A 15,184-nucleotide genomic window follows, 5' to 3' on the forward strand; every position below is an offset into this window, starting at 1 on the left:
AAAAATAGTTGTTTGCTTTTGGTCTAGTTTTAATGGACTAATCCTATTGATTATATAGGTGACACTTGACACGTGATCTAGTATAATTCACTTTGAGAGATGCTTTTTATTGTTCATCGTCATGTCAAAAATGTCAAATCCCGACGCCAGCCAGGCAGATGTGGAGTTCTCCCATATTTTATGCCAGCTAGGAATACACACAGCAAACGACGTGAGCAATGCATCAATTCTTCTGCCTCCCTCCCTCCTTCCTTCCAGAACACAGCCATCCCCGCGTATACACTGTACACGACTCTGTCTCCGTTAAACTGGCTAGGAGGAGGGACTACGAGCACTACGTGCTGGGAGAACTGTTCAAAATTGACCACGAGAATAGTGTACACCTGGGAATCAATTTAGAAAGTCGTCCGAGGAGCAGTAGTTGCGATTTTAATCGGTTTCATTTATCGTTATGTCCGCTTCTCAGTTTTTTTTATGTCTGTTACAGTGTTGATAAATATTGCTACATTGCTAGCCAGCAAGCCAATATCGAGCAGACCATAGTCGACCACCAACATTGCGAGTTGAATGAAGACGCGTTGCATGGGCTGTAGCCTATCCCGTGTAGATAAGACAGTTGTGTAGCTAACGTTACTGTAACTAGTTATCTGACGTGCAGAGTTTTTTAAAATTTGTGTTTTTATTGTCCTGATATTTATCTCATTGGTATTGGTGAAGAAGAGACGAGCAGATATCGAGGACGGTATTGATTGGTAAGTGTCCTAATATTTGTGTTGCTTTGCAGCATCAAACGTGTATGTATACAGGTTTGTATGTATAATAGGCGTGGTTGCAGTTGGGATATCGTTGTGAAAATCGAGCTAGTTTACTTGTTTTGTCTGATGTATAAATTATAGGGGTTCAACCTAAACCATTGTTTCATCGATTTTTGCAAATACGCCCCCCCCTCTCCGCGCTACCTTTTTCAGCTGACGATGGACAAGCAAAATGCATTTAGGCCCGTTATCAGCTGGGCTTTAGCCTACCTCTCGTTGGCTAATATTGGATCATGTTTTCATAATAACATAGTAAAACGACTGTCAATGTTGTATGAGTCGATACAATCGACGCTGTTGATAAGCAAGTGTAATACTCGTTAGGCCTAGCTCGTGCTGTGGAAATCAGTTGCTCGGGATGAACTGCTTGTTCAATCGTTTGCATATCAGACTGATTTGCGAATTGTGCATTTGCTATGTAGTTTCACTTTTAAAACGCATTGGCTCCTGGTTCAGCAAAACGTGAAAGTGAAGTTACTATGTTTGCACACACGATAGAATGTTCTAGACTTGCTCCTATTCGAAGTGCTGTTGGCTGGCTTTGTGCTTTGGCCATGCATGTGCATAGTAGTGCTAACGTTATATAAACAAACTAGTACCACCAGACAGCACCATAACCAATGGTGAAATAATTTTCTTCCCTATTGACGTAGGCTAAGTAGTTGCACATAATTGCGTATCATTACAGGGTTGGTGTCATCAGTGGATGGGAAGAAAGGGTTTAGGTAAAGCATTAACCCTTACCTGCCCAGAACAGACTGCTGTTAAGTTCGAGGCTCGCCATTAGCTACTGCACATACAGCATCTGCTCCCTTCCTGGGGTCCACATAAAACTGTTATGGCTATATGATGCTATAAACCCGCTATAGACCTCACTGGCTTCTGACTCAAGATGCTCAGCATATGTCATGCCATGTGCACACAGATAGTTGAATAGCTGAAGACGTAAAATCTTAACTCTGTATTGTCTGTGATTCAGTCCCTCGCAGCAATTTCCATACCTTGTCCTTAGGCATACAGTTTCACTGTAAACCCAAGTGTACCAAGAGCTTCTAAGGTGTCATGTTCATTAGGGCACAGAAAGGAAAAAGGTTTGAAAACATTTTGCAACGGAAAATTCATTTGTGTTTCTCATTGGACAACTCCTGTTTCATCCCCGTTTCCTTCTGTTTTGCGCCCAATGAACACGACCAAGGACTCTAAAGCCATTAGGAAGGTGACGCCACCCAAATGCGTACCCCATTTACCAAACCTGTCAATCAATGGAGTGGTACAGTAGATGACAGGCTTCATGCTGCTTCATTTGCTAATCCCAAAACAACACAATTCTGCTGTTAGGCGCAGGGGTGCAAGAAATGTGGTCCGGTATATAAATAGTGGGGGTACGCCGTACCGGTAGAACTGTTACACCACTATGTAATATTACTGCATGTCAGCCGCATGAAACGTGCAAATGAACTGGAAACTGGGGAGTATACGCTCCAAATCGCATTGTGGTTTGAAGAGAACACTACCAGTTTTGTCAAGGCGGAGATGAGTGGCCGAGACCGAGGCGCGCATGGACGGATGGACGGATGATGCATCATTTCAGGCTACAAGTGTAGGCCTAATGACAATCGCAGAATGTCATTGCACGTAGGTGTCTTAGGACTTGTCTCTTTCCATGCATTAGATAGCGGGTGCACAGTGAACTGTAGGGGTTTGGATGCTGAAATGATTTTGTGAGTGAACGAATGATTGATTGTTTGACAATCAGATGAAAACGTCATGACTGGTTGTGTTTATGCCACATTAGAAGGCAAAGTCCATAAGGCTAGGGAAAGCTAGGTTTTCCCTAAAGTAAATGTAATTAAATTGCCAAAATGATATATTATTTATATATATATATATATATTAGTATACCTTACTCCTGTCCAGTGGTGGAAAAAGTACTCAATTGTCATACTTGAGTAAAAGTAAAGATACCTTAATAGAAAATGACTCGTAAGTGAAAGTCACCCAGTAAAATATTACTTGAGTAAGTCTAAAAGTATTTGGTTTTAAATATACTTAAGTATCAAAAGTAAAAGGATAATAATTTCAAATTCCTTATATTAAGCAAACCAGATAGCACCATTTTCTTGCCAAAAGGCCAGTATCTTTGGCAATGACATGGAGGGGTCGCGGCCAGCTGCGACACAGCCGAAGATTGAACCTGAGTCTGTAGTGACACCTCAAGCACGGCGATTCGGTGCCTTAGAAAGTTGCGCCAGCCGGGAGGCCAGTTTATATATATATATATTTTTTGAATGGTGCCACTTGTGTGCACTTCCGGTAATACCGCATACCCCAGTGTTGTACAGAAACGGTAGGATTGGGCTGTCCCCAACAGTCGACCGGGAGTCGTCCTATTCTTTCCACCGATCGATTGGTGTAAATGTTTAAACCTATTTTTTTCTCCATATATAGACACACACCCTTTGTGTTTGAATGAATTCAACTACATATGCACTGAGCTTGTTTGATACTTTAAGCACACCGTTTGATTTAAATGGTTAAGACACAAATGACTCAAGAAAGAGCCCAACGGTCATACTGTGTTAACAAAAATGACAGGGTACCTGTGTGAGAGGCGGGTGTTTTCTCGCTCTCCTCCCTACTGCAGCACAGCAAGCGTTTATTGCGCTGTCTGTGTTGAAGCTGCAACATCATGTCGGCCGTTTAGTTTCTGATTGAGAAGTTCTGTTCACGAAGTCCCTAATTTCTTTACTTAAAACATCCCCTATTCCCTCAACCCTCTCTTTACGTGAAACACGTAAGTATCGCATGCTTGTAACCAATAGGCCTGACCTATTGCCTGTCATAATCACATCAATACATTGGTTATAACAAACTTCGAACACAAATAAGGTTGACAGCTAAATGGATGTGGAAGACGTGAAAAATGAACTTGAGTCTGTTCTAACAGGAAAAAAGATATAAAGCATTTTATTACAGCAGACTAAGAACAGTTGCATGCGTTTGTGAATTGCAGTTTATTTATTTGTTTAGGCTAATTATTCAAAGCACCCTTTGTTATTTGATTTGAAAACGAAAATGTTTGATTGCATTTCAAATCATGAATGTTTCGTATTCTGTGTGACGGCATGAACGAACGAATGAATGATACTGTAGCCTATATATTGAAATACAAGCCTAAGTAAGTTATGGTATTAAGACTAAACAGGATGCCTTCTTAGGCCTACAGCTCGATGGTGGTTATACAAGCCTACTATACAAAGCCTACTAATGATGACAACATGACTTATTATGATGATAATAGTTGTAATAATAACAATAAGAAGGAGCTCAAGAAAAAGGGGGGTATAGGAACAAGAGCTGTGTACTTATTATGTGTGACAAACAGGTGCTGTTATATTACAATATGATTTTTCTGCCTGTTTGGAATAGTGTAAACAACACTAAATCAGTTATAAGTAATACCAGTCTGTTCTAACAACAACAAAAAAGTAAAGCCTTCATTACAGCATAGCAAATATTAAAAACAGCAAAATTGCTTTGCCTACATTTTGCTGTTGCATGAGGCTTGGCGCTCACGGAATCAGTAGGCTATTAAACACTCAAACAGGAAACAGAAGCTAGATCTGTCTTATTTCTGTAGATATATATATATATGGATGATTATATACCTAATTAAATTGGAGTTTCTTCCCTCAATTTTCTTAGACAATTAGGCTAAGGCAAGGGCTGTATCCTTGTCTCTGCTGCTGCCGCGTTGTTCTCAATCCCAATATGCTGGTTAACTTTATGCACATGGCAACATAGGGAAAGACGTCAATTCCACGGTGCACTGAAGATTATGTTTCAGAACCGAGGACAGCGACCGTATCCAACGTGGGAGAAATGATATTAGATTTATTAGTGTTGCACCATTTTTTTTTTTTGAGTCAGACAAGACTCAGTAGAGGTCCACCGATTAATCGGAATGGCCGATTTTAATTAGGGCCAATTTTTAAAGTTTTCATAACTTTTTTTTTTATACCTTTTATTTAACTAGGCAAGTCAGTTAAGAACACATTCTTATTTTCAATGACGGCCTAGGAATGGTGGGTTAACTGCCTTGTTCAGGGGCAGAATGACAGATTTTCACCTTGTCAGCTCAGGGGATCCAATCTTGCAACTGTACAGTTAACTCGTCCAACGCTCTAACCATTGCACTCCACGAGTAGCCTGCCTGTTACGTGAATGCAGTAGAAGAAGGTAAATTGCTAGCTAGCATTAAACTTATCTTATAAAAAACAGTCAATCATAATCACTAGTTATAACTACTATTTCAGTTTAGCAGGCAATATTAACCAGGTGAAACTGTGTCATTTCTCTTGCGTTCATTGCACGCAGAGTCAGGGTATATGCAACAGTTTGGGCTGCCTGGGTCATTGCGAACTAATTTGCCAGAATTTTATGTAATTATGATATAACATTGAAGGTTGTGCAATGTAACAAGAATATTTATACTTAGGGATGCCACTCGTTAGATAAAATACCGAACGGTTCCATATTTCACTGAAATAATAAACGTTTTGTTTTCGAAATTATAGTTTCCGGATTCGACCATGTTAATGACCAAAGGCTCGTATTTGATAGAGCAGTCTGACTGAGCAGCAGCAGACCCGTAATCATTCATTCAAACAGCACTTACGTGCGTTTTGCCAGCAGCTCTTCGCAAGCACAGCGCTGTTTATGACTTCAAGCCTATCAGCCTAATGACTGGTGTAACCAATGTGAAATGGCTAGCTAGTTAGCTGGGTGTGCGCTGATATCGTTAAATAGCTCTATAAATACTATAACTACAACCTAAAACCTCTTACCTTGGAATATTGAAGTCTCATGTTTAAAGGAACCACCAACTTTCATATGTTCTCATGTTCTGAGCAAGGAACTTAAACGTTAGCTTTTTTACATGGCACATATTTTTACATGGCACATATTGCATATTGGCACATATTAATTTCTTCTCCAACACTTTGTTTTTGCATTATTTAAAACAAATTGAACATGTTTCATTATTTATTTGAGGCTAAATTGATTTTATTGATGTATTATATTAAGTTAAAATAAGTGTTAATTCAGTATTGTTGTAATTGTCATTATTACAAGTAAAAAGTCTTGTTTTTAGCTGATAGGAGTGGGACCCGGCGTGGTCGTCTGCTGCAATAGCCAATCCGTGACAAGGATCGACGATTTGTGCATTCCGAGGTGCCGCTCTGTTTGCGGCCCGCATGTCTGCTTGCACGATTCTTGCCATTCTCCTTCGACGTCTCTCCTCAACGAGTTGTTTTCACCCACAGGACTACCGCCGACTGGATGTTTTTTTATTTGTCACAGCATTCTCGATAAATAGTAGACTGTCGTGACTGAAAAGCCCAGGAGGGCGGCCGTTTGTGACAGACTGGATCCAGTGTGCCTGGCACTGACTATCATACCACGCTCAAAGTCGCTTAGGTCACTCGTTTTGTCCATTCTAACGTTCAGTCGAACAGTAACCGGATGCCTGTCTGCCTGCTTTGTATAGCAAGCCACGCCCACGTGACTCACTGTCTGTAGGGGTGATCCATTTTCGTGAACGGGGTGGTGTGCCTAATGAACTGGCCTATAATTCAGCTAATAAAAAGCAAGTGCCGTTTAAGGTACCTTTTTTGAAACCGTAATATTATATTGTTATTATATCGTGGAGCACAATCTTCAAAGGCAGTAACCTCAGCAGTGGCGCTTGCATAGAAGCCTATGGCTGTGCAATGGCATAGCCTTGTTTTGTTTATTTAATGAGCCCCTTATCACAGTCAAGACTCTCCCAAACCATGATGTAATATAACATAATAAAATGGAGCATTTGCCGGTGCGAAGTGATGTGCATCTCGTGTCTAGAACACTTATTCTCAGTGATAATTTGCAAAGGGGCTTCATTTGGCGAGTAGAGAGAAAAAAATTCAGGGTCACAGAGCAACAGATTTGTACCTTGTCAGCTCGGGGGCTTGAACTTGCAACCTTCCGGTTGCTAGTCCAACGCTCTAACCACTAGGCTACCCTGCCGCCCCGCAATGCAGTGTTCAATGTGGAATTGTTCATCCATTTTGAAAATTCCAAAGAACAGGTAGAATAAACTCAACTGAACGTCTGTCTGTACGTCGAAAATAAGACCGATTTTGGTTTGTGACCCTGAATTTTTTTCTTTCTTCTCTCTCTCCTCGCCAAATGAAGCTCCGTTTCAAATCATCACTGAGAATAACTGTTCCAGACACGAGATGCACATCACTTTGCACCGGCAAATGTTCCATTTTATTATGTTCCTAGGCCGTCACTGTTCCTAGGCCGTCATTGAAAATAAGAATTTGTTCTTAACTGACTTGCCTAGTTAAATAAATGTAAAATCAATAAAAATACCATTATTGCATGGAGATGAATTACCGCCACAACGTCTGTTTGTTGATTAGGCCTATATCTAAGGATTCTGATGACAATACGCTCTTTGAATTTATCAAACTGATGTTTTTGTGTATTTATTTAGTGTGGAAGCTGTCTATGTTTACGGGGGTTATAGCCTAGGTTAACCAATTAAAAATGTCACTAGCAGTTTGCAAAATAGACCGGACGCAATTATTCTAAGACTGCAGCTCGTTGTTGGAACACATTTTTTTTCCTTCTTCAATCAACCAGTCCATTTTGAATTCTGTGATAGAACTGTCGTGATTTGACAAGGAATGTAGCTTGTGTATCCCATCAGTTAGATACGTTTTCACAGGCATTTCTGTAAGCCTAATGGGAGCTTGTGTGTGTGCACTCAGCACACGTGTGGAGGAAGGAGTCGGAACGCATTTGAGTGACTGAGACACAAGGGGAAAGGGAATTTAGGGAGAATAACTGTGTGATGCTTGGCTTGGTTAATTTTTTTGTGTTGTGCCCCGCAAATGTATTTTTGCGGGGCACTTGCCTGTTTGGGCAGCCATGAAGCACATTCCACTTTAATAGTTTTACAGTATAATTGAAAAAAAAAAATCTCTGGTTAAAAATTGAGCTTGACGTTACTCATTCTCATCCCTAATCTTGACTGTACCCAATTCAAGAGTGTAGAAACAACAGACACAACATCCTTTACTTTTGTTGGGTAACTCCATTCTCCAGTCGTAAACAAGGAAGTTGGGCACCGGCTTAGTAACAGTGTTACCATTTAGCATCCTATCTGTCATCGTACACATGATGCACCTCTGTCATCACACAGATTTACGATTCCCTTTTTTGATGCAACCGAACTTACTTAACGGTTAAGCAGCCACAGATGTGAGGCAGTCATCTCATAGGCCTTTTATAGCAGTCGGACACACGCACATCCCTGGCTTGGCTTAGCGCTGGGTAGTATTGACCAATGAACTTGCAATAGTATTGTGCCATGGTGCCTCGGGATGTGACTTCTGTTCTGAGACAGTCTCTTGTCATAGGTCTGTCTTGTCAGGGCTGCAGGTAGCCTAGCGGTTAAGAGCTTTGGGCCAGTAACCGAAAGCCGACTAGGTGAAAAATCTGATGTGCCCCTGAGCCAGGGCACTTAACCCTAAATTACTAAAATGTCAAATGCATTTCAGGAAGTACTAGCCTAAACTTATTTGACATGTTGGAATGTCATTTATGTGATGGAATTGTAGCAAGGAGGGCGCTTGGTGGGCAAGCACAAACACAATTAGGGCCTAGGCTATAGGCCTGCATCAATAACACTAATTTCCTCAGTGTTGACTTGTAGCCTAATCCTGATTTAAGCCTAACTGATGGTTTGAAAATGTGAATATTTAATACATTTCCACTTGAGCTTTCTTAGGGCTCGTTTTCCTTGTCATTTGTGCCAGGCAGTGGCTTGCTCTGTAAGCCAACATCTGGACGATGCTCAAGGACAAGGCGGTCAGGCCTTTGAGAGTGCTGCTGAGTCAGGGCTTTGCTTCATTTGGCCTTGATTAATGTGTCATGTCCTATTCAGTCCCGTTTGTCCACCACGGGTAATCAATTAGGCATCTTTAGCCCACGGGTTCGGTGGTCGTGCACATGTGCAACTATTCTTAGGTGTAGAGATGTTGATATTGATGCCATGTTTTATATCCATTCTTGTCTCGCTCTTTGTATTTGTATAGTAGGCGCTTGACTCTTCCGATCACATTTAATGCTATACTATATGCAGAAGTTCAGCCAACAAAAGCATTGATATTGAGTCTTTGTGTTGTGTTGGATTTGTCTTTGGCTTTGCCAAGCGTTGCCAAGTTGTTGTCAGGCCCTGGTCTGCCCATTCACTCGTCACATGACCACAGGATTTATTTAGCGACACTGGGCAGGGCTCTTCTTTCTATCATCTCATTGAAATGAAATGCAAGTAGACCATTAGCAAAACATCTACATACTGTGTTGTGTTTAGTGAATCTGACCCACATGATTTGGTCAATTTATATCCCCAAATGAAATTGGGAAGAAAAGTAGCCCAAGTTCAGGCTAAAAGTTAGAACATGTTCAACTATAGACGAAAGGCCTGGGTGACCGTTTAAACTCCATTTAGAAACACAGGAGAGTTTGATCCCCTGGCTTTGAACGAGTCACCCAATAGTCAGTCAATTATTATGTGTGTATGTGTATGCAGACAGGACGTGTAAACCATGTGAATGGGGGTAAAGTGCGAAACCAGGGGCCTCCACCAAAAAGTAGGGCTGTTTAAAAATGGCCCATGTTCATGAGATGACACAGAGAGAGATGGGTAAGAAGAGAGTAATTTCTTCCTGAAAATGTAGGCCTAGTGCTGGATGTGAGGGGGGAGGAGGAAGAGGGGAGGGCTACATGCGTCAGCTGCGCGTGTCAGTTCCCAGCTTGTTTGTACCAGCTTGTGTTACTGTCTGAGCCCACCGAAGAAGAGCGAGAAAAGCTATAAGGGAGAGGGAGAGGTGGAGAGAAGTGTTTGGCTGCTGGCCACAGGGAGTGTGAGAGAAATAAATGCAGGAAGGTATGAAAAACACATTTTCATTTTTGAAGTAGACAAATATGGGCCCTATGACTCTATCTCTTCATTATCAGTTTCTCACAAAACTACAGATATGAAAGCCTGTTGTGGCTAATAATTGGCATAATGCTACGACCAATGTCAGTCATGAAGGTGGGTTCTATGCCTTTTTTTTGCGTCTCGTGGAACACAATCTAATAAAGTCATGACCAATGTTGGTCATGCAGCCAGGTCAGTGTCCCACATCAAGACATGCAGCCAGTGTCCCACATCAAGACATGCAGCCAGTGTCCCACATCAAGACATGCAGCCAGTGTTCCGCCTCAAGACGGGCCTCAGTCTCTTGCCCATCTGCCTCTAAAGCCATTGAATCCAAGTCGGTGTCAGTGAGGCCGATCCCACAGCACAGCCCCAGATCAGCCCTCCGGGTAAAGGGGATTAATTAGCCGCAGGAGCAACACCGTTGCCCTGGGTCAGGGGTTAGAAGATTGATCCTGCTGCCCGGCTCACACGCAGGGAACTTAGACTGTCTGCCATGCAGTTCTGGTCCCGTATTCATAAAGCATCTCAGAGTAGGAGTGCTGATCTAGGATCAGTTTTGCCTTCCATTCTAATGAATAGGACCTGGTCCTTGGCCCTAGTGATAGTTTCATATTGGGATATTATTTTTGATGTATCATTTTGCCAATAGTGCAACATGCTTGCGGTAGTTGGCTGTACCTGCACCAGAAAGCAGTATTTCCCTCTAACTTTATCTCAACTTTTTTTTTTTTTTAAGGGAGCCAATTTGTTTCCAGCACTTATTTCCATGACTAATCAAAGCTTGTTTTCTCATGGCTCTCTCTTGTCCCTCTGCAGCAGACACATGGTGAGCAAAAAGTTTAGAACATCGAATCGCAATAAGAACACAGTATTGAATCGCAATACATGTCGCATTAGCACCAAAGTATCATGATAATATTGTGTCTTTAGGTCCCTGGCAATTCCCAGCCCTAAAGGGTCCTGATCCTAGATCAGCACTCCTAATTTGAGACGTTCAAGAAGGCTCCTGAAGAACACAGTATAGTGGTCTATGGTTTCAACAGCCACTGTTCTGTTGTTGTAAGGTTTCTTCTGAAAGTCACTCTAGCAATGTTTTCCCAAAACCAACTGACCTTTGCTATCTCTAAGCAGTCATTGGTCTGTTTATGTGACCTACTTGGAATATTCCCTGGTTTAATTCTGGGAATCGAGGCATCTGCCCTCAGTATCCTGACATCTGATACCAAATGAGACAATGCCAAAACGTCTGTGTTCCATTGGTTCAGTGCCGTCTATTAAAGATGGGCTATAGAAGAGTAGCATAATCTTAGACATAGGCCTATGTTATTGTGAATGCTGGCTTTGGATACAGTGCAATTAAAAACACAATCCTTAGATAGCTTTTCAGATTTCACAGATAAATTGGTCCACATGGAAAACTAAAGGCATAGAAACCATAAAGGACTTGGTAATGGGAAATAAAGTTATTTACATGACAGAATTAAAAGCAATTTTGGACTGACCAATGTTGATATTTTCAAATACATGCAACTTGAAAGTTTAATATCAAGAAATGTAGATTTGAAATCTTTTGGACATCAGCGCAATCTTGAGGGAATCCTTTGTGTCACGCCCTGATCTGTTTCACCTGTCTTTGATTGTCTCCACCCACCTCCAGGTGTCTCCTGTTTTCCCCATTAGTCCCCAGTGTATTTATCCCTGTGTTTCCTGTCTCTCTCTGCCAGATTGTCTTGTTTTGCCAAGTCAACCAGCGTTTCTCCTAGCTCCTATTTTTCTCAGTCTGTTTTTTCCTAGCCCTCCTGGTTTTGACCCTTGCCTGTCCTGACCACTCTGCCTATTCTGACCTTGAGCCTGCCTACCCCCTGGGACTGTTTGGATTCTGACCTGTTTTATGAACTCTCTCCTTTCCCCGACCTGCCTTTTGCCTACCCCGTTTGGTGTAATACATTATCGGAGCTCAAGCATATGCCTCCTGTGTCTGCATTTGGGTCTCGCCTTGTGCCCTAATAATCTGAGTCAGAAAATGATATTCATACGATAGGTAAGATATATAAAACCTTGCAGAGAGCCTATCCAACTGACAATCTCTTTTGAAAAATATGAACTATTGGAACAAGATTTAAAATAACTGATATTGGCACAAGATGGAGGGAAAGTTGGAACATAACTAACGAAATGAGTTAGCGAAAATGCTTAATCCAGTATAAACTAATGTTTAGAATGTATTACTAGACAATTCACAAATTCTACAGCACAAAAGCATGCCATGTCGTTATAGTCAGAAGTATGTACATTTGGGCCTACTTTTAATCTGTCTGTCTGCATATTTCAAGCCATGGTATATGAGGAAGCAGTGAGATACCCGATGGGTAGACGATACTTTCCTTGTCAATCATCTTGGAAAGCGGGCGTGGCAATGGGCACAGTCGGCACAGCTGAATTTACGAGGCCCCGCATCTTGACGGTGTAGAGACATTTTTTTTCACGCCCATTTCCTGTAATTCTAATACTTTCTCCATGGAGCTGAACTTTTTGCAGTTTTAAAGCAAATTTTCAGGAATTCTGCACATTTTGAATTGACAGAAAATGTTGCCGTTTTTAAAACAAATTTCCTGCAATTCTATGCATTTGGCCTTGGCTAATGGTGTGCTATTTTGCTCAAACATAATAACAAAACCAATAATGCTAAATTAATTGTTTTTGTCATTTAATTCTCCCTGACTGTCTAGTTTTTATTTTGGGGATTTTTAGTTCTCAAAGATTATATTATAAAAAAAAAATATATATATATATATATATCATCATTGTTTCTACATACTTTATCTGGTTTTAGTCATTTAAGTTTACACCGTGATTTATTATTATTATTATTATTATTAATACAGCGGCCCGAAAAAACGCTAAGGATTTCAATGGCAGAAACATCCCTGAGGTTGACCTTGTTCGCTCTTATTGAAATGCATTCTCTACCCTTCGCCACCACATCTCCATCTCTGGAACTAAAGTTAGTCTGACCTAGTTTATTGCAGAACTTGGCATCAACTGTGCAGAAAAACAAGCATTCTTTTTTTTCGCAATACATATTTCATCGCCTGAGGGAACAGCGCTGTTTTCTCCCCGAATCGCTATGACACCTATTTAACGCTATAGCAGTGTCGCTCCCCCTCGGTGAACAAAACCAATCATCCATATTGTCCCGCTGGCCAATAGAAAACAAAGTGGAGTTTTTCCAAAGGTTTCCCCTTTTAGAAAGAGACTAAATGACAGAAGTATAGGATGTATCCCATGGTAAGCTTTGTGAGTCTTCTGCATTAGGGCTGACTTGACTGGGTTGGTTTGCAGATTAGCTCACCACTGTTGTCACAATGATTAGGAACAATGCTATATACTTTAGCCTAAGCTGTGATGATTCCAATTACTTCTAAAGCCCTGATAATGCTACTACCACCATGTCAGGAATTTGGGCTTCAAACTCAATTAAACAATGGCTGACTGATTTGTGTGTGTATAGTCGTGGTGAGTCGTGACGGGCAGCTTTTTGAACAGCAACATGTCTGCCTGCCTGCCTGCTGCCGCTTATGGAGCTCTGCCTTTTGCCCGAGGCCTCTGGTTTGGTGTTGCCCTTTGGCATGTTAAGTTTAAAATGTGCAAATCATGGCTGGCTGTAGCTGCCAGTGGAAATTTCCACGTCAGAATCAGATAGTGGACTTTGTTTCGGGTGCTGGGGGCTCGTCACAAGCCCTCTGTAAATTGGCTGGTGGTGTTGCGAAACACTATAAACGGTCAGCTATTTTAATACAAAAGAGAGGGGGGGGGGGTGTCTTACAAAAGCATGTGTTCTGAACCAAAACTATACACCTGGAGTTAGTTAAAAAAAAGCAGTTCTACAAAAAGGTATTTTGGCTCCTTGATTTCTCACAAGAGGATGAAAGCCCGGTTTTAGTGTGAACGTGTTACACTACTGTCTATGATAATTAGTGAACTACTGTAGTGACTTTTTGCTTGCTGATGTTCCTTCATAATGTATCAACCTACCATGTTTTGTCGGTTGGGCCCACCGAAAGTCTAACTGTTTGATGAATCTCTTCCAATGAGTGTAATCAAACCACCATGAAGACCATTTACAATAGGATATGAATACAAATGAAAACATGTTGTGATCTTGTGTTTCCTAATCAAGCAGTAGTGACAGTCAGTTTCCCTTCAATCCCGCATAATGCTGTTGCGACGGAGAATTATTCGTCCTCTAGCAAAACTAGTATTGATCAAACACTCTGTAAGAGATCTTCAGGAAAACCCCCAGCTAAATGTCTTTTGTCTGAATGTCAGGGGTGTGTGCTCTGCCCTCTCCTGTACTCCCTGTTCACCCACGACTGTGTGGCCATGCACACCTCTAACTCAATCATCAAGTTTGCAGACGACAGTAGTGGGCTTGATCAACAACAACGACGAGACAGCCTACCGGGAGGAGGTGAGGGCCCTCGGAGTGTGGTGTCAGGAAAACAACCTCTCACCCAAAGTTTAAAAAAGGGGATGATCATGGACCTCAGGAAACAGCAGAGGGCGCACCCCCCTATCCACATCGACGGAACAGCAGTGGCGAAGGTGGAAAGTTTTAAGTTCCTGGGCGTACACATCACAGACAAACTGAAATGGTCCACCCACACAAAGTGTGGAGAAGAAGGCGCAACAGCGTCTCCTCAACCTCAGGAGGCTGAAGAAATGTGGCTTGTCACCCAAAACCCTGACAAACTTTTACAGATACACAATCGAGAGCATCCTGTTGGGCTGTATCACAACCTGGTACGGCAACTGCTCCACCCTCAACCGCAAGGCTCTCCAGAGGGTAGTGAGGTCTGCACAGCGCATCACCAGGGGCAAACTACCTGTCCTCCAGGACACCTACAGCACCCGATGTCACAGGAAGGCCATATAGATCATGAAGGACAACAACCACCCGAGCTACTGCCTGTTCACACCGCTATCATCCAGAAGGCGAGAGGTGCATCAAAGCTGGGATCGAGAGACTGAAAAACAGCTTCTATCTCAAGGCCATCAGACTACGAAACAGCAATCACTAACTCAGAGAGGCTGCTGCCTACATGGAGACCCAATCACTGGTCACTTTAATAAGTGGATCACTAGTCACTTTAAATAACGCCACTTTAATAATGTTTACATATATTACATTACTCATATCACTTGTATATACTGTATTTTATACCATCTACTGCACCTTGCCCATGCCGCTCGGCCATTGCTCATCCATACACTTATATGTACATATTCTCATTCACCCCTTTTTAGATTTGTGTGTATTGGGTAG

The 15,184-nt window shown here is 41.8% G+C and overlaps 1 protein-coding gene across 1 annotated transcript in view; it reads left to right on the forward strand.

The window, feature by feature from the left end:
• The first annotated feature begins 293 nt into the window (after positions 1 to 293).
• LOC115137267 (RING finger protein 24-like) overlaps positions 294 to 15,184 on the forward strand; it is a 62,210-nt gene continuing 47,319 nt past the window's right edge. Inside the window, exon 1 of the mRNA XM_029673476.2 lies at positions 294 to 752. The gene's annotated coding sequence lies outside the window, so the exon portion shown is untranslated. The remainder of the gene's footprint in view (positions 753 to 15,184) is intronic.

This window comes from Oncorhynchus nerka, linkage group LG11, assembly GCF_034236695.1.
Source record: "Oncorhynchus nerka isolate Pitt River linkage group LG11, Oner_Uvic_2.0, whole genome shotgun sequence".
In the NCBI taxonomy this organism is placed as follows: Eukaryota; Metazoa; Chordata; class Actinopteri; order Salmoniformes; family Salmonidae; genus Oncorhynchus; species Oncorhynchus nerka.